The following is a 20,154-nucleotide window of genomic DNA, read 5'->3' on the forward strand; positions in this document are numbered from 1 at the left end:
ACTTTTTTCTGTTTTAAGATTTTCCATAATAAGTATTTAACTTATCAGTATTTTCCCAGTATAATGAATATTTGTGATAGCAATCTGACTCTGGGGGTAGATTAAGCAACAGTTTACAGATGACTTTCTATGCAGCATAAAGGACAAAATACATCTAAAGCTCTCAAACCATCCACTCCTAAACAACTCTTAGCACAGGAAAGCAGTAAAATAATCCACTCTGTATCTTGGGAGGGCAAATGCAATTAATTCCCCATATCCCTCAGATCCAGGTCATTTCTTCCTTCAACTACAACTAACAAACCTTTCCTGGTAGAGTTCAGCTGTAATAAGTCAGTTGAGTCACCCTGTTTCTGTATGTGCTGAAGGAATTTTCCAGTGCTGTTAACCAATTCATTACCTGCCGATAGAACCTTAAACTCTCCAGCTCATGCTGGGTGGGTTTAACCTACCTTATTTCATCTTTGGGGAGTCAAACTTAACTGCCTATTTATAACTTTGGAAAAGGTAGAAAAGTAGATACTGTAGTTCTACTACTGTGTTTTCTAGGATTATGCCATGGAACTGCATGCTTATTATATACAGGATTGATTCCTTGGGAAATAAACTTCTCAAAAGTGGTTCTTGATTAGGCCAAATACTCTTAGTAGCAAATATTTGTAAAACAGCAACATTACCAGTGTTATATATTTAGTATCAGTGGTATCCCTAGAAGCACAGAGAGTAAAATGACGAATGCCAACCTTCCCATTCCTCTCTCCCCAATTCTACTCCCTTTCCCAAGAGGTACCATAGTTAACAGCCAGGTGTGAATACTTTCAGGTCTTTTTATATGTATTTATATCCATCATTTTAGTAGGTTTTATGAGATCATACTATACATGTTCTGCAACTTGCTTTTTTATAACATAAAAAGTCTTGGAGACCTTCCAATATATAAAGCTCTACTTCATTCTTTTTAATGGTTACATAATACTCCAAAACACAAACATACAATTTTAGCATTCCTTTAGTAGAGATAACTTAGGGCCTTTCCAACATTTTTGTTAACATAATGTTGCAACAAACATCTTTGTGCCCATATTTTTGTAGGACTAAGTACAAAAAAATGAAATCTCTAGGTCTAAGGGCATTCACAAAAAGCCTTTACCAATTTTATTTCTATCAATAGCACATAGTACATATCACGAATTGCATAGCATCGTAATTACATACATTATTACTATCACTAATAGTATAATAATATATGGCTATAACATTAAAAAAAATTTTTGCCAGAATGTCAGACCCCCAAAATATGTCTCATTGCTTTTATTTTCTATCTAATGAGGCTGCACATCTTTTCAAGTTTATTGGCATCTGTATTTCTTCTTTTTCAAACTCTTTTTGTCTAGTTGATTTTAGGAGCTCTTTGTATTACTGAGTATTAGTCCATTATGTCATAGTAAGATTGAGAACTTGTTATACATTATTTGCTTCCCTTTCTTCTAGATGGCTCCAAACCCAGATTTATAAGGGTCTCTTTTGACAAATTTTTCTATTTAAATATCTATCAGACTATTAACTAAAAAGTTAACAGAACTGCAAATCACAGAATAATAGATCTAAAATCACAAGAGAGCAATTGGAAATAACATCCAATGACAATGTGAAATATTAATTGGAGAGTATTTTCATTTTCTTTAATGCTTTAACTTACTAACTTCTTCCAAGGACAAGCTAGAAGAACTGAAGGATAAACATAAACCCTGGATTTTTTTTTTGACACTTTTACTTCAGCTTTTATTTTAGAGCTATTTGTTGTTGCCATATGTGTTAAGGACTAACATGAAGTTAAAAAAAAGTCTTCCAGCCATTAAAGATTTAGGGGGGAAAGCATTAATACATTTGTATGTGTGTGTGCAAGTTCATCTTGGTTCCTCTTACAGAAGTAAATATTTGGTTTGGGATATATCTTTGTAAGAAGCTGTTATCTCCTAAGTTTCTTCTTTAAAATAAATTATGCTTTTTTAAAAGAAAGTATTTTACAAATACCTAGGGATAACAAAAATTCCCAAAATATAATAAAATGTCAACATAGGTTTCAAGATTATAAAAGTAATTTTCAAATGGGTTGAAATGGGTTTTTTGTAACACACTGCAAAATAGTAAATATTTTAAAAGTACTTTTAACATAAAATGCTTGGGAGAATCAGTCATGAATTTTTAAAGCAAATAATCCTAGATTATTGCTAAATTATGCTAGATTAACCCACAATAGTTCTCACATTAATTTGGAATGGAACTACCATTACATGACTTTTACCTAAAATAGCCTTACTTGTTTACTTCTTGCTTTACCAACAGCTAGCAAATTTCCTTATCATATACGTAGGTAAATGTAACAGAAGGAGGAAAAAATTTTAAAAGAATACAACAGGACTATGAATGATGTGGTCATGAGATCTGAATAAAAGACAAAACCCTGAAGATGATTAAAAATGAAGGGCCAGGGGCTTCCCTGGTGGCGCAGTGGTTGAGAATCTGCCTGCTAATGCAGGGGACACGGGTTCGAGCCCTGGTCTGGGAAGATCCCACATGCCATGGAGTGGCTGGGCCCGTGAGCCACAATTACCGAGCCTGTGCATCCGGAGCCTGTGCTCCGCAACAAAAGAGGCCGCGATAGTGAGAGGCCCGTGCACTGCGATGAAGACTGGCCCCCGCTTGCAACTAGAGAAAGCCCTCGCACAGAAACGAAGACCCAACACAGCCCAAAATAAATAAATTAATTAATTAATTAAAAAAAAAAATGAAGGGCCAGTAAGCAAAATGGTAAATAAATCTCTTAAGTCTATGAGACAAAAGAGTTAAAATAGCCAAGAAAGTCTCTAAAAAATATTTAAAATAGGTAAAGACCAAGGAAAAGATAATTCCCAAAAGAGGTGCTACAGCTAATTAACAAACATTTTAAAAGGTCACCCTAAGTAAATCAAATAAATGCAAATTAAAATGTAAACTTTGGGGACTTCCCTGGTGGTCCAGTCCAGTGGTTAAGATTCCATGCTCCCCATGCAAGAGGCCCACGTTCAATCCCTGGTCAGGGAACTAAGATCCCATACCGCAACTAAGCCCACGAGCCACAACTACTATGCCCGTGTACTCCAGAGCCTGCGTGCCGCAACTAGAGAAGCCTGCTCGCCATAACAAAGAGTCTGTGCGCCGCAGTGAAGACCCAGAGCAGCCAAAAATGAATAAATTTTTTTTAAAATTCACTTCTAAAAAAAAATGTAAACTTTCACCTAAAAGAAAAACACCAAAAAAGTACCATGAAAATTCAGTCATACATTGCTAGTCCTACAGTTAACATCTACAACCCTTCAGGGATTTGGCAATATGTATCAAGAACTATAAAAACGTTCTTATTAATGATGTGTGTTATCTGTGGTTTGCTTTAAAATACTCTCACAGAGGGAGGGGAAAGTAGAAGGAGGGAAAGGCACAAATCTTCCTTATAGAATTCCAATTAATATTAGTAGATTTATCACCCTCTAGGAGGTGAAGCTTAACCCTCGCTCACCCTTGAACGTGGACTAGACTTAGTGACCCACTTCTAAAGAACAGAATTCAGAAGAAGGTAACTTTATAGTAGAGAAACCTAGCAAACCCTATCTTAACCAAAAGATCAAGGTAAACATCATGTTGATATGTCATGTTGATATCACATACCCTTTGACATGATGTGATGAGAAGGGCACTTCACCTCTGTGGTATTCTTCCCCAAAACCATAATACCAAATCTCATCATGAGAAAAATCAAACCCAAATTGAGGGGAATTCTACAAAATATCTAACCAAATACTCCTCAAAACTGTCAAGGACATTAAAAAAACAAAACAACAAAAAAAAAAAACAAGGAAAGCCTACAAAACAGAGGAGACAAAGCAGACTACCACTACTTCCAGGTGACCCTAGGAAAGTCCTTATAAATGATAAAAAGAAATAGATTAGGACTTCCCTGGTGGTCCAGTGGTTAAGAGTCTGCGCTTCCAATGCAGGGGGCACCAGTTTGGGGAACTAAGATCCCACATGCAGCACAGCACGCCAAAAAAAAAAAAAAAAAAAAAAAAAATCAGCACTGACATTTTACTTAAGTTAGTAATACTGGGTAATGTACTATTTTTGTTTTTTTGTTTTTTTGTTTTAGCCATGCCACATGGGATACAGGATCATAGTTCCCCGACCAGGGATCGAACCTGCGCCCTCTGCAGTGGAAGAGTGGAGTCTTAACCACTGGACCGCCAAGTCCTGGGTAATGTACTACTAATTCCACAAACATTCATTGTTCTCCAGAAACTTTAGGGGATTGCCCTCAAAGAAATTCTACCAAGAAATTTATAAATTAATTTTGATTAGAGGCAGAGTACTGTGTATTAGGCATTTCTGTTTTTCCATGCAAGCATTCAAAACAATAAAACGTCAGCTTATCCTCTACACATCTCAGATCCAATCCTCCCTTAAAAGAAAAAAAAAAATCAAAAAAAGAAGAGCAATCAGTTCTAAGAACCCAGAAATACTGCAGCTTGATTTTTCCTTTATTTTTCTCAAGGTTGAATTGTAAAAATATGTACCCTTATTTAACCTCCCTACTCTTGCCAACCTCTCATTTCCTCTTGTCTTCAATAAGGGTTAGTTCCCTGCTCCAGCTTCCAAGAGCAATATAACTAAGAAATTCATATCCTTCATAAGAAATGAGTCAGAAACCCAGTATGCTCAACGTGAAATTCTTGTAGTTATGGGAAAAAAAGTATGTAAAATTAATATGTGTCTAGAATTTAAACCTAGGGAAGAAGTATTCTACATTAAATCGATTATACTTGGTTCTGTTAAGATTATCAGATGTTTTTTCTTCTTGTTTTCCTAATTTTCTATATTTTACTTTTTAAATCAAATCACATATTTACATATGGGTACATAAATTTGTACGTATATGTAAACATTTACATACACATGTAAACAAAAGATTCTATCCAAAATAAATACTGAAGGTTGATGCCGAACTTCCTTGCATTAATAACTCACAGATAAATTTTCTTCTATGGATGCTTGCGAACGGTTTAAAACCATAAGAATTTAGGGGGAAAAAAAGAATTTAGTATTAAAAATAATTATATAACTGGTTGCCTCTCGAAGAGAGCCTAAGCATTCAGGGGACAGAAGTAGTAAAGAAACTTTTCACTGTATACTGCTTTGTATCTTCTGAATTACTCAAAAACTATTAACTTTTAAAAAGAATAACCTTAGAGTAAGCGTCTTGTTCTTCCCGTACAAGAACCATTAGCTCTAGAGACAAATAATTACATTTCAATTTTTCTCTTGAACTGAACATGCTAAATTATTTTAACCCTCTATCTGACTTTCCATCATCACTGAATTTCTTGGTTAGAATTAATATATACAAAAAGGTATTCTAAACTCTGTAAGTGAATGTGTTACAAAATAAGCCAAATCCCATTATCAGTGATAAATGACCAAGTATATAAACAGACCATACAATGGATACTTCTAAAGTCAACCTTTGCCCTAAATCTGGGTAATCATTCTTTGTAAAATCAGTTTTCAATGTTTTACCTTTCCCTTCCTCTACTCATTCTCTGGTGGAAGCTTTAACAATTAAGAGAATCAAAATACTGAAACAACAGAGTATATATCACAAACTACTAATATTGGTATAATGTTTTGGTAATGTTTGGTAAATTGAGTTTAAAATAAAAGCAAATGGGAATTTTTTTGGGGGGGAATTCATTTTTAAATTCATTTTAAAAATACACATGAAACAAGGAAAATAAAAGAAAACAGATGAAGATGAGACTAGTTTTCTTTCAGGTTTTTTCCCAAGGCACATTCAGAATCAAAGACATCTGGATACATACTATAGCTGGAAGGCAGAAAAAAGAGGGTGGAGGGAGGAGAGAGATAAGAGATAATATTACAACCCAGTAAATAGGAAATCAATTCTTTTTTCTAGAATTTTCTGAACATACCAACCATATATATATTTATATATCAAAACTTGAATTACAAATAAATGAGGATGGGATCAACATTTTAATAAATGGTCCCTAGGAAAATCTGCTAGCAATTAAGAAGGAAAAAACACCCATCAGTGATTCCAGAAGACAATTTAGGTGAATATTTATTTGGCCTCTAGTGGAAGAATTTCCTAAAGATACACACAATGAAAAATATCAACAAACTTACAACATAAAAATGTGTGCATAAAAAAATTCTCAAATACAATTAAAAGAGCCAAAGAATTAAAAAAAAAACACATTCCATTAATACAAGCAAAGACATCTTAATAACATGGAGCATATACAAACAGATTCTTAAAGTGGAGACTGCATTTGAGATCACAAGCTATAACTTTTACGGCAATACGAATCCAGAAGTCAAAAAATGTTCATGTCCTGTGAATAACTCCACTTCTAAGGTTCTTTCATTTATAAAAAATCTGAGGGACTTCCCTGGCAGTCCAGTGGTTAAGACTCACACTTTCACGGCAGCGGGTGTGGGTTCGATCCCTGGTCAGGGAACTAAGATCCCGCATGCCGTGCAGCACGACCAAAAAAATTTAAAAAAATTAAAAATCTGAAATACAAAGATTTATGTACTAACATGGTTCTCATAGCTTTATCACAGTGAAAAATTGGGACAATCTACATTTCTGGCTAAAAGGAAATATTTAAATTATGACACATACTGTGAAGTATTATGCAGTCAAATGTTTCATTTTCTTTCATAATGACATGGGGAAATAAACACGACACAAAAGTATATTAAATAGGATATAAAAATAAGCAAAGCACATGCACATATTTAAAAAGCACAGGGTCTTCCCTGGTGGCGCAGTGGTTGAGAGTCCGCCTGCCGATGCAGGGGACACGGGTTCGTGCCCCGGTCCGGGAAGATCCTACACGCCGTGGAGCGGCTAGGCCCGTGAGCCATGGCCCCTGAGCCTGCGCGTCCGGAGCCTGTGCTCGCAACGGGAGAGGCCATAACAGTGAGAGGCCCGCGTACCGCAAAAAAAACCACAAAAAAAAAAAAACACACTCAAAAAAGTTGAAAGAAAACATACCAAAACTATCATTGGGTATCTCTGGGTGACAGGATTTTAGTTTTCATTTTGTATATTTTATCTTTCAATATCATATAATTATTATATATTAACTCTTGTAAATCAGGAAAAATGTTGGATGCAGCAAAACTAAGAAAAACTCAGATTTTTCAATAAATAAGTGGTAAAAAAAAAAAATAAAACTCTTAAGAGATGGCAGGGATACGCTTACAGTTGAAGAAATTTAAGAGATTAACAATCAAATGCCATGTAGAGACCTTGTCTGAACCCTGATTCAAACTAACCTAGCAAAAGGACAATTGTGAAACAACCAGGAACTTTGAACACCGACTGGATTAAATGTTATTTAGGAATTACTAATTTTTTTTTAACATTACAAAGTCAATTGACACATCTGAAAAGAGTCATTATCTCTGAGAGATCTCACTATGTATTTCCAGTTAAAAGAGATTTTATGCCTGGAATCCAGTTGAAAATAATCGTCCAAAGGGGGAGGTATGGATGAAATAAAACAGCCATAAGCTGAATAACTGTTGAAGCCAGTTGATGGGTACATACGGATGCATGATACTATTCGACCTTTTAGTACCAAAAATTTCAAACATACCTAAGTTTTTTAGAAATACATTTTTATAGACAAACAAAACAAAAACTCTTCTTTCTCCCCACGCAAACATAGGGCTCTTCTTGAGAAAGTAGGGATAACCAAACCTAACTCAAGGTCAGAGAATGAAAACTATCTTTCTACCGTAATTTTAAGAAGGTGATTTATGATAAAATCACTCTTCCAAATAGTCAAATCTTTACAGTGATCAAGAACAGTATCAAAACTCATCCCATTTAAAAATTAAAAACAGGGACTTCCCTGGTGATGCAGTGGTTAGGACTTTGCCTTCCAGTGCAGGGGGCGGTGCGGGTTCGATCCCTGGTTGGGGAGCTACAATCCCACATGCCTCACGGGCAAAAAACCAAAACATAAAACAGAAGCAATACTGTAACAAAATTTAATAAAGAGTTTAAAAATGGTCCACATCAAAAACAAAAATCTTAAAGCAAGGGCAAAATACAGAGTAATAATTTAGAATGCATGCAATTTGTTTTTATAAGACAGAAAATAGAATTGCTGGTCAGTGAAATGGGGAACTCAGAAGAAGCATTCTATGCATTTTTATCTAAAAAGCGTCAATGCTATTGATTAAAGCTCCAAAGTTATAAAACCAAGAAAGTGAAACATATGTGCCAGAAACTGCTGGAACTGCCCCCCAGACATTGAGGGAGACTACACTTGAGTTTGCTATTTTTAATCTTATTCCCAATTATATCAAAGGGGTAATTACCTCTAAAAAATATTTTTTTTCTATAAATAGCTTTCTGATACCAAGTTTTTACCCAGTAGCCAATTAGAAAACTGATTAACCAAATGAGCAGAGCTATCCCAAAACTCTGGCTACCTTGCATATTAAACAGGGAGAACAAAATATTTGCCTATCAATTTCAGTAATACTATCATTACTGTACTATGTACTAATATGCTATAATTCGTTGTTGGGATTACTTTTATCAACCGACTCAACATCTCAATGCAATAAGGTGTTCAAATTCACTCGTATACGATACTTTTTTGTAACATATTCATTTGCTTTATTCTTTTTATCAGAAATGGATCTCAATCAAACATAGCCATACCTAATAATAGTTTATATTTGCCTGTAGCTTTCTAACTACTTTCTTATCTTAACAACAGCCCTTCCGACAAAGTCAAAGCAGGAAAATTATCCGTTTTAAAACGAGGAAAATAGGTTCAGATAAGCTAGCAATTTGACCATGATCACACATCCATCCAGTATGAGCCAGATCTTGGACAGGAAGTCACAATGTAAATTCCTGACCAAGACTCATTCCACATCTGTCAGATATGACCAATCATGCTAGGTATATTTGTTTCACTCTTATAAACACAACTTTAGAGCAGTACAGAAATGAGATAACCATCAACCAACTTCCTAATACTTCTTACTAGTGACATACTTTTCTCTTAAACTACATTTGCATCTCTGATTCTCTGATGCGAAGAGGGCAAGGAAAGGATGCAGACTCAAGTTCAAATCAGTCAACTGTTATTTGTTAAAAAACGGTAAAGCTATGCCTGGGAAGTTAAAATCATTTTTAAAAATTAAATGTTGAAATAAACCCTATTATGTACCTTAAATACCATAATTCTTTATGCTTAGGAGTTAAGACTTACTGAATTCTATCATGACAAATTTTTATCTTTTTTTTTAATTTTTATTTTTTTTTTAGCTGCTTTGGGTCTTTGTTGCTGCACACAGGCTTTCTCTAGCTGCAGCAAAAAGGGGCTACTCTTCATTGCAGTGCATGGGCTTCTCATTGTGGTGGCTTCTCTTGCTGTGGAGCACAGGCTCTAGGCACGCGGGCTTCAGTAGTTGCGGTGCGTGGGCTCAGTAGTTGTGGCCTGTGGGCTCTAGAGCGCAGGCTCAGTAGTTGTGGCACATGGGCTTAGTTGCTCCGTGGCATGTGGGATCTTCCCAGACCAGGGCTCGAACCCGTGTCCCCTGCATTGGCAGGCAGATTCTTAACCACTGCACCACCAGGGAAGTCCCTATCATGACAAATTTTTAAAATTCACATTAATAGCCAAGCAATTACAGTAACAAATTCCTTATAATACTCCCAAATTGATCCAATAGGGTGACCCTATATTGTTTGCAAACAAAGAATGTTGCCTACCATTCAGTTCTATAATGATCAAATCATTAGCCACAACCATTGCTGACCTATAAGTACACACTGAAAGAATTTAGGATGAAGCATTCTGCGTTTTGGATTTATGGGCCCCTAGATAATCAAAAATGCATATCTAAGGAAGAATTCCAATGACCCCAGATTCTTGCATCTTCTCATGCACAGAAAAGCACTAAAATTAAGATATCTGATCCTTGCGACTAGCAGTAACCTTTCACTTGACTGCACAAACACACACACACACCAGCTCCTCCCTCACCTCCTTGGAACGGTTCCTCAGAGCTACCTGAGAGGCTGTCTCCCATGCTACAGTCTTCAGTAAGACACTGAATAAACTCATCTCACAGCTCTTACGTTGTACATTTTTTTCAAATCAACAGGCCCATCTAGAATTAGCTATTTACAAGAGAAAACTACAATAAAAACCACCTCTGAAAATCTTACCATAAAACATTTTTACAGGATAACAAAAAACTTATAGATACTCTTTCTGGGGGAATACTATTCCAAACCACCTCTGAAAATCTTACCATAAAACATTTTTACAGGATAACAAAAAACTTATAGATACTCTTTCTGGGGGAATACTATTCCAAAGGAAGAGACTAGAGCACGCTAGAAAGAATGACAACAAAATGTTCATTTTTCATAGAATGGGAATGGGAATGTATAGAAGAAACAAGGTCATTATGACCAGGAGGCCTGTGCAAGATATCACTGTATAGATAAGGTACAGATTAGAGGATGCTAAGTCTTTATTTATATTCAACAAACCAAAACTTGACAAGTGTTACTCTTAAAACTCTGGGGATGCACCAGTTCTCATCCACTCATTTAAAGAGGAAAGAACTCGGGGCTTCCCTGGTGGCACAGTGGTTGAGAGTCCGCCTGCCGATGCAAGGGACACGGGTTCGTGCTCTGGTCCGGGAAGATCCCACAAGCCGCGGAGCAGCTAGGCCCGTGAGCCATGGCCCCTAAGCCTGCGCGTCCGGACCCTGTGCTCCGCAACGGGAGAGGCCACAACAGTGAGAGGCCCGTGTACCGCAAATAAATAAATAAATAAAATAAAATAAAGAGGAAAGAACTGAGGCCCAGAGAGTCAGTGACTTACCCAAAGTCACGCAGTAGAGGTGGGCTTCAAACCCATGTCTTCTCTCATTTCTCCTTTCCTGAAAAGGATATATCTAACAAGTCCCCAGGGGACTAGGTAACTAGCAGAAGAGTTCAGAGGAGGATACAGAAGAAATAAAAGGCATGCCCCACCTCCAAGAGCTTGCTATCAAGTTAATTATTAATTATAATTCATTCATATAATAATATAATCACATACCAGTATATAATTAATGGCCAAAATAAATATCACAGACAAATGACTTCTGTGATAATCTCTCTAGAGAAAGATCAAAAGGAGAACTACTTAACCAACTTAACTTCTATCCCATGTTTATTAAAAGCTGAACTCTTCAAGATTATTTAGAATTTCCTTACCTCCTTAATTCCTTGATGTCTCTGCAGAACAGGACTCTGTTAAAGGTCCACCCCAGGGCTGCCACCACTTTTCTGGAAATTCCCCATTAATGTGACCCTATTTTCCTACACCTTAGACATTACCTTTACTTTCCTCTGCGACCCTTTTTTCCCTTACCTGTATCTGATTGTATTCTAGGAATCACCTTAGGCAACACTTGCTAAAAACAGTATGGGATAGCAGAAAGAATATATCTCAGATAAATGACTTAAGTTACGGCACTACTGAGAAATTGATAAATTAGCCTCTCTGTGACTTCAGATTATCTATAAAACAAGAGTGATAATTGAAACTATTCATTTTAAAGGGCTGTTCATCAAGTGAGAATTTGTAAGAGTGCTTTATAAACTGTAAAATGCTCTGAGCCAGTAACTCTTAAGCCCTTAGATTTGAAATGTAACGTCAACCTTCAGCCCAGGTTCTCTGTATACTGCTTTGGGGTGTTTGTATTCTCCTGGGGCTCAGCTATCACTCTTCTGCATAAAAGCGAAAAGGGAAGAAAGAAGTCTTCTGTTCTGAACCTTGGTCCCTCACCTACAAATTTCCTGTCCTTCCCTAGCTGTTCTTTGCTCTTAAACAATCTCATAGATTCTCTCAAGATCCAGGGATAAAATTTATTATAAATGGTCAAACAAAGGAAAACTTTCCAACTGAATCATTTTTGTTTATACTTAATATCTTAACCCAAAGTTTCATCTTCTAAAAGTATTTCCTGAAATTTCTACTCGAGTACTACTTAGTCATATTCTGAATAAAAATTTTTAAACTCAGGAAAAAAGGCTGTGTTTCATAAGTAAGAAACAGAAAAATTCAACAGATGATATAAAAATTCCATATTCTGTGACCCCAAGTCATAGTGGATATAAATTACTTACAAATGTTAAAAAACCAGCTTTCAATAGCTGTATTACAAAATACTAGTATGTTCTGAAATTCTGAGGTATATCACAAGTGATGTTACAAATCTGTGAATGATTTACACCATTCAAATAAGCTAGAGCAGAATCAAGACTTTTCCTCACTATCACTCCCATTCACTTCCTTGCCTATATGATTTTTGGAAGCAGAAAGGAGTTATGGCTACTACTCTCCCAACTCAGGTAACTCACAGCTTCTCTCACCCATGCTATAGCCTAGATGACATATCTGCACGTAGATGCACATCAATGCCATTCATGATGACAGGAAAAACGCTTAGAACCTCTGTGATAAAGAAAGCAATGTTATTTAAAAAAATGAAACTTGAGTAAGCACCACAGAAAAAAAAGTCTTGTAAATTTCAAGCAAGTCAGTTTCTTCTATATTACCTTTGCCCAGAGTACAAAGTAACAAAATACATACTATAGGAAAAAATTACTGTTTTTTAAAAGTATAAGTTAAAACAAGACAGTAACCAGAACACTGTCCTCTAAGTCTTCATTTACGAAGAAGATGCTTACTATATCCCTAACTTGATTTGAAGCATCTTTATTAGCTGTTAAAATTTGAAAGTGCTGCACCTGTAATACTTGTCAATGAGTGCAGTCGAGCAAAACCCAGCTTTATTCTGTATTTTTACAAAACTGAGACTCACATCTGTTCTTTAATCTAAATTTTAAAAAGGAAATGAAAATTCAATATGAAAATAATAAGAAGGTAACTTTCTTCAAAACAAAAGCAATGAAGTTTAAAATGTTATAAACAAAATATAAGCCCTACTACACACCTAAAAATTGGTTTTAGTATAGAAAAATATACACTTTTCCAAGGAGTTAAACATTTTTTTTTAATTTTGAAAGCAATCACATTTAATTTTAAAATTCAAATACAGAAAGTTGAAAAAAAAAAGCAAAAGTAAAAGGTACTCTCTTCTCACAGGCAACCTCTATTAAAAACTCTCATGTAAATTTTCTCGGATTACAAGTATATGTATGCTATATATACTTGCTGAACTATGATTGAATCACATTTCAAATCATTTAAATGTCATAATTATGACTTTTTTTTTTTTTTTGCGGTACGCGGGCCTCTCACTGTTGTGGCCTCTCCCGCTGCGGAGCACAGGCTCCGCACGCGCAGGCTCAGCGGCCATGGCTCACAGGCCCAGCCGCTCCGCGGCATGTGGGATCTTCCCGGACCGGGGCACGAACCCGCGTCCCCTGCATCAGCAGGCGGACTCTCAACCGCTGCGCCACCAGGGAAGCCCAATTATGACTTTTTAAATAATTAGACTGGTTGGTTGACTATTTAAAGCCATGGTTCACCACATTATTTATAATGGTGAAAACTGGAAACTACATTCATGTCCAACATAAATGAAAACTTCGAGTAAACCAGTTTATTCAAAATATCTTATAAAATGCAGCCAGTTAAAATCAAGTTTAGAAATCTTCTAAGGCCACAGTAAAGAGCTCACTATGTTAACCCCCTCCACAACGCCCGAAAAAGAATACAAGCTTATGTGAGTATTACATCTCATTTGTACCAAAGATGAATTTAAAAAGACTGGAAGGAAATACATGTACAGAGATGACTTCTGAATGACAGGATTATAGCTTTTGTTGTTGGCTTTATATATTACTATCCTTTGCAGCTTTTCAGTAACAAGCATGTCTTGTGTTTAAAAAAAAAAAGAAAGAGGGACTACTAGAAATGCATATCCAATTTAGGCTTAAATAGAACAAAACAATTCATGATCGCAGTTCTATTAGCATATTCTGACAGCCAGAACAAGTAGGTTTACTTGTTGTAACTTCCATGATTGTGTAAGACAAAAAGACTGGTCAACACTGTTGTAATACAAAGTATATGAATTTTGGGTCAAAGAAAATTGGGTTTGAATCCCAACAGTCCCAGTGGCTTTTCCTTGGGCAACTTACCTAACCAGAGCCTGTTTCCTCCAGTGTAAATTAGGGGTAACAATATCTGACTTGGAAGGCCGATGTGTAAGCTAAACATAAAGTATGTAAAGAAAGTAAAGAGGCTGGCATATATACTCCATGAATAGTAAATGCCATTGTTATTGATATTCAGACAGGTAACATTTTTTAAATTTCAGACTCAAATAATTTTCAGCCCTCTTTTAAAATGCCTTTTAAGTGCCCAAGCTTTTCTTTACCTACGTTAGGATCTACTGACATATGCCCACCCATTTCAGATGATTAGCACTTTTTGTATGGGCCAAAATATGAATATGCACATAAACACACACCAAAAGAATACCTTTACTCACAAGCCTGTAGTAATATTTGTCTAAGAAGTTTTACAATCTTAAAAAAATCCTAATGTAAGCCACAATGTAACAGTCGGGAGTCTTTAATTTTCTTCAAAGTCTTTACAACTCGTATACTAATATATCACTATTAATTATCAATTTAGACAATTCAGTGTCTTTTATTGAAGTTTTTGTTCTAAGTCTTATTACATTATATGGGAAAAGATTATTACAAATACTGTACTTCCTTTTAGCATTGTACTGCTTTTCACAGATACAGGTAAAGTTGTGATTTTTCTTCATTTATTTATTCCATCAGCAAGCCTACTGATTGCTTAATTGGTTCTCCCTGACCTCATGGGCCTCCCAATCGAATAGGCCAGAGAGCCACAGACAATTTACTGATAATATGGAAGGTGAAGTGATGGGAGCCACAAAGGGCTCTTTACAGAATCCTGAGGTAGATTAGGATAGAGCTCTGCTAAAGGTCATGTATGACCTGAGCTTCGACAGATAAACATAGTTAGTCAGGCTTCAAGACTAGGAAGAGAGTAAAGACAACTGGTATTTCTCTGGATTAACTGCTCGAAATTAATGCATCAATCAATTTTTTTTTTTTACTCATTTGGAAAGAGGTCTTGCAGTGAGAAATCTATTCACTTTATGATGATCCAATGGCTGTCCAAATATTAAAACACCCAAATCAATTTAAAAAATGTAGGAAGAATTCAAATGACTATACCAGCAGGTAAAAAGTGATAGATGGATTTCTGGGGTGTGGAATGCAAGGTAATGCATAGGAAGGAGAAAATAATCCAAATTTACTTTAAACCTGGTAGGCTCTGAAAATTCAATACAACAAAGCAAGAAGACCTTTGCAGAATGTTTCTTGAGGTCATCTACCAGCTATGCAACCTCAGGCAAAAAGACCAACAGAACAATGGACTTCATTAAGGACACGACTGGAAACAGGACAAAAAACATTACTTTGGCCTTAACAAAAACATGGCCTATCAAAACCAAAGTACTGTGTACAGTTCTAAACACTAGTTCAGAGGCAGTAGGGTACAGTGATTAAGAAAACAGACATGGGATCAAATCCAACTTTCTGCTACTTACTATGTCTCAGTTCTTTCATTTGTAAAGTGGAAGCTGGAATGCCTACATCTGAATTGCTCTACAGTTAAATGAAAAACATGCTTAGAGTTTTTAGCATAGTACCTGACACAAAGTGTTCCCCAAAATGACAGCTATCATTACTACTATAGAGCAAGAAGAAATCTCCCAGAGAAAAGCCATTAAAATATTAACACATTCTCAAACTTTGACAAGCATTCAAATCACCTAAAGGGCTTGTTGAAAATTCAGATACCTGGGACCAATTCCTCCCAGGGATTAGTTCCATAGGTCTAAAGTAGAATGTGACTGTTCTCTGGCCCGAACATCAGGAACTACTGAAGTTGGAGAATCAAGGTACAGCCCTACAAAAAGAAGCTGAAAATAAGGGGTTTTCCATAGAAAGAACTGGTTTAAAATAGACAGTACGTTCAAGAGTGATGCAGGTGTGTTCAGGTTTATTCATTCAACCAACATGCGTTGAGCACCTACTTTGCAGTGAAAAGGACAGACAAGGTCCCCATCTTCCCAGAGTTTAACTTCTAGTATAGGAGACAGAATACAAAAAATAATGAAATTCCAGACAGTGGTGGAATAAAGAAGAGAGAACGGTGAGATAATTGTGGGGGCAATCTCCGTGAAGGAGAAGCTGAACTGAGACCTGAATAACACGATGGAATCAGCCATGGGAAGATCTGGGAAAAGATCTAATCCACACGGTACAGCAAATGCAAATGCCCTGAGGCAAGAACAAGCCTGGCAAGTTCCTAGGACAATGCTAGTGCCACGTGACCAGGCTCCTGGGTACTAATCTAGGCATTCGGATACAAGATAAGAGAGGAAGGCAGTGCCAAAACATGTACTGCCTGGCAAACCTTGGTAGAGTTTGGATTTCATTCCAAACGTGATGAGAGGCTTTTCAACAGAGGCGTGACACAATCTGATTTACATTTTAAAGGATCCCTTAGGCTGTGGCAAGGGGAAAGCCAAAGTGGAAGCAGGGAGACCAGGAGGTTGCTGCAGTATGCCAGGTGAGAGATGGTTAGCTGGCAAAGGTGGTAGCAGTAGGGATGGGAAGAAGTGGACAAATCCAGAATATATATTGAACACTATAATTTAAGGCAAATTTAGCTAAGTTTATGACTAACAGACCCCAATACGTTATTATCCTATGTTTAGGATACTTTGTAGTATGTACTTATCCTTTGAAATTGAGGTGAAGGGGAAACTTTCTTCTCTTTTGGCACCACTGATAAAGCACTGGACTAAATGGGCATACATCCAAGACTCAATGTTAATAAAGAATATTAAGTGTGTAAAGTAAAGTAAAATCTTTTAGGATCTTACTCCCAGAAGCCTGGACAGCAGGTCAGTATATGGAGTATATAGCAGCTATGGAATAGAACTAAACCTTTACCTGAATCAGATCACTAAATGAACAAAAACTTTTTAAACTTCCATATTGTCATCTCAGGCTATTCTGTGCCTGCTCTTTCAAGAGTTAAACAAGCAAAGCCTTGTCACACAGTGCATATTAATTTCATAAATCTTACAATATCATCATAAGAGATTTGAAAGGAAATCTTTTAGAAGCACGATTTTAATCATTATGGTGTGGCAAACATACAGTGAATATTCCCTAGAAGTTAAGGTCTACAAGTCCCTATCTGCAAAAATGTAAACTTTGTTACTCAAAAATGAAGTACTACTATGTGGAAAAGCAGGTTACAGAAAAGCATATGCAGTATGATACCATTTTTGTATAAAATACATAAATGCAAAAAAGTCTGGAAGGATATAAAACCACTACTGACATTCTGGTGATCTCTGGATGGCAAGAATATTGATGACTTATTTTCTTCTTTTTTTTGCTTATCTGCTTTAATCAACATTTTCTCCAATTATCACAAATTATTTCATATAAACAAAAATATTCAGTTATAGGTTAGCATTAAAGGTAAAAAAAAAAAAACTTCAAGAAAACATAATTTCGTTTGTGTGTAAATCAGCAGGATTCCAACGGTGGTGTTAAGAAAAAAAGATCCCAGTTGCACACAAGGAAGGAAGAAATTTGTTAGGAAGAGGTCCATGTTATGCCACACAAGGACATACCCTTCAAGGGAGTAGTCTAAATTCCTAAGACCTGGATTTGACAAGTGACAATCAATTTAGCACATAGCTCTGTTTTTCTTTCCTGCCGTTTGCTAAAGAAACACCTCAATTAATGAGTTCTCTGGGGAAAAATATTCTTTTTTAAAACTAAGTTAGGACAAAAGGGAGGTTTGGTCTTCCGGTCTCGTTCCTGCGGTGGAAAAGTGCGGAGAGCGGCAGGGCTCGAAGCAAGCTACACTAGAGGAATCTGCGTGGCCGGTCATCTAAAGTGGAAGGGAACACAAGCCTTCTGCAAGCTCCACAGATTGGGCAGCGAGAACGCCTCCTAAGGGTCTCGAGACTACGTCTGAAAGGTCTTACGCCATCCAAGTTATTCTATGTACAGCTGCCAGTGGTTTCTAACAATAACACAAAAACTGGAAGATCTCTTTAAACACAGGTATTACGTGCAGGAAGCTCATCCGACTTTTTGCAAAGCCAAGACATTCTCTTAAGGCCACATCTTCGATTTTGCAAACTAGGACAACTGAAAACATCCTATTGATTCTCTACGGCTAACAAACATCATCTTGGCTAAAAAACACACAGAAACAGCCACTTTGGAAAACTGGCTTTAAATGGCAACATAAGACTTCAGGTACTCTGGTAACCAGTTTATCGCACTTCATCTGTTCCAATAAAGGGTGCTACCTCTTTACTGTCGGCTCTGGTTCCACTTACTGAACAAATAGAAAAATGGAATCCTTCAAATTCACAACACAGTAAGGGCTAAAAGCTCCCGCTTTCTGGACGGCAGCTCTCTAGTCTCATTAATCACAACAAAGGAGGTATCCTAGTGACTTCATCAAACCCGGCAAAGGCTGAGTAACAGAGGTAAATTATATAGTGTGAATTTCAAGGTTTGTGGGGTTTTCCTTCCAGCTACGACTCTCTTCTTTTTACTCCATTATACGCCTCCACCCGAGTTTACTGCTTGCCCTAAAAATGAAACCATCCCTGGCTACCGTCCACTTCCCTGCCAAGTTCCGACTCTGGTTTCCTGCAGAGAAAGCCAAATTTCAGGCTCTCCGCCTCGCTCTTCGCCGGGGGACGCGGGCTCGGCAGCAGCGGGCTTCTCCAGGTGCAGAGTCGCCAGCCCAGCCGGGGACGCACCGAGCCCGAGAAGCAGCCCCGCTCTGCCACAGCTGCCGCAGTCCCCCAGAGCCTGAGTAGCCACCAGGAAAAACCGGGGTGAGGGGAAGGTGGGCCGGCAAACGGCGGTGGGAGAAGGGGCAGACACTCACCCGCCCAGACAACAACCGATAGGGCGGGGAAGATGGGGGCCGGGACCAAGCCTCGGCAGAAAGACCGCCTGAAGCTTCCGGAACACAGCAGCTGCTCCGGTCGTCCCTGCCGCCGCCGCTCCTGGCCGCTGCTTCCTCCCCTCCTCTGTTTTGATTCGACTGACCACGTCACTCTTAGCCACAAGACCCGGATCTGCCGGCTTCCGCGGGCGGCGGCGCAACAGATTGCAGCATCCCGAAGCCCCCAGCAGCCGGCCTGCCGAGCATGCGCGCGCCCTGCGCCTGCCCAGTAGGTCCGGGTAGGCGGGGCGGGCGCGAGCGTCACGCGGTTCGTGCGGGCGTGGAGCGCGGGGGTTGTAGTTCCGGGTGGGAGAGGTGGAGCCGACCGTTCCGATGTGGAGAGGGAAGGCCACGTGTCTGTTGAAGTGGCCAGTGTGTCCTCTGTGTCGTCTGTCGTGGACAACGTCCTCTGCAGTGTGTCTCCCTTTGCCTAAGCTGATGGCTTTCCTCGGCCAGAGTCTTTAGAATAGCGGGGGTATTGGTAGACGTGGGCGCAAGTTGATGTCTTCTGAGACATGTAGAGATTGTTTTCGATCACTCAGGCCCAGGTGAAAATTGGGGATCAGGATTTAGTCTTATATGTACAACAGTACGTCAAACGTGGCAGTTATTCCCCTGTACCCTCCCTAACAGTGCATCCAGAAAGCTGACTAAAAATCAGTTCAAGACGAGTATTAAAGGCTGATCCAGAGATAGTGGGGAACTGGGAGGCAGTCAGCTTAAACCTTTGTTGCTTTGACCTTAGGGATTGAAATAAGGATAATACTTGTGGTGTAAGAACCTCATTTCTTTGTAAACTAAGTTGGTGCTTCCTACTCTCTCATTCTAACCTTCTTAGTTTCCCTGCTAAACAACTGGGACCCAAGAGATTTCCCAATTTGGGAAAACTTAGGGCTATTCTGTTGTTTTCTTGGGTCCATGAATTGACAGACTTTAAAGAGGGACTAGTGGTAAAATGAAAGTGTGAGTTCCAAACAGATTTCAC

At 37.9% G+C, this 20,154-nt stretch overlaps 1 protein-coding gene across 1 annotated transcript in view; it reads right to left on the reverse strand.

Annotated features, from left to right (window-relative positions):
• SMIM14 (small integral membrane protein 14) overlaps positions 1 to 19,244 on the reverse strand; it is a 69,801-nt gene extending 50,557 nt beyond the window's left edge. The window contains exon 1 of the mRNA XM_067735749.1: positions 19,110 to 19,244. The gene's annotated coding sequence lies outside the window, so the exon portion shown is untranslated. The remainder of the gene's footprint in view (positions 1 to 19,109) is intronic.
• Positions 19,245 to 20,154: the final 910 nt, after the last annotated feature.

The sequence above is a fragment of the Pseudorca crassidens genome, chromosome 4 (genome assembly GCF_039906515.1).
Source record: "Pseudorca crassidens isolate mPseCra1 chromosome 4, mPseCra1.hap1, whole genome shotgun sequence".
Taxonomy (NCBI): Eukaryota; Metazoa; Chordata; class Mammalia; order Artiodactyla; family Delphinidae; genus Pseudorca; species Pseudorca crassidens.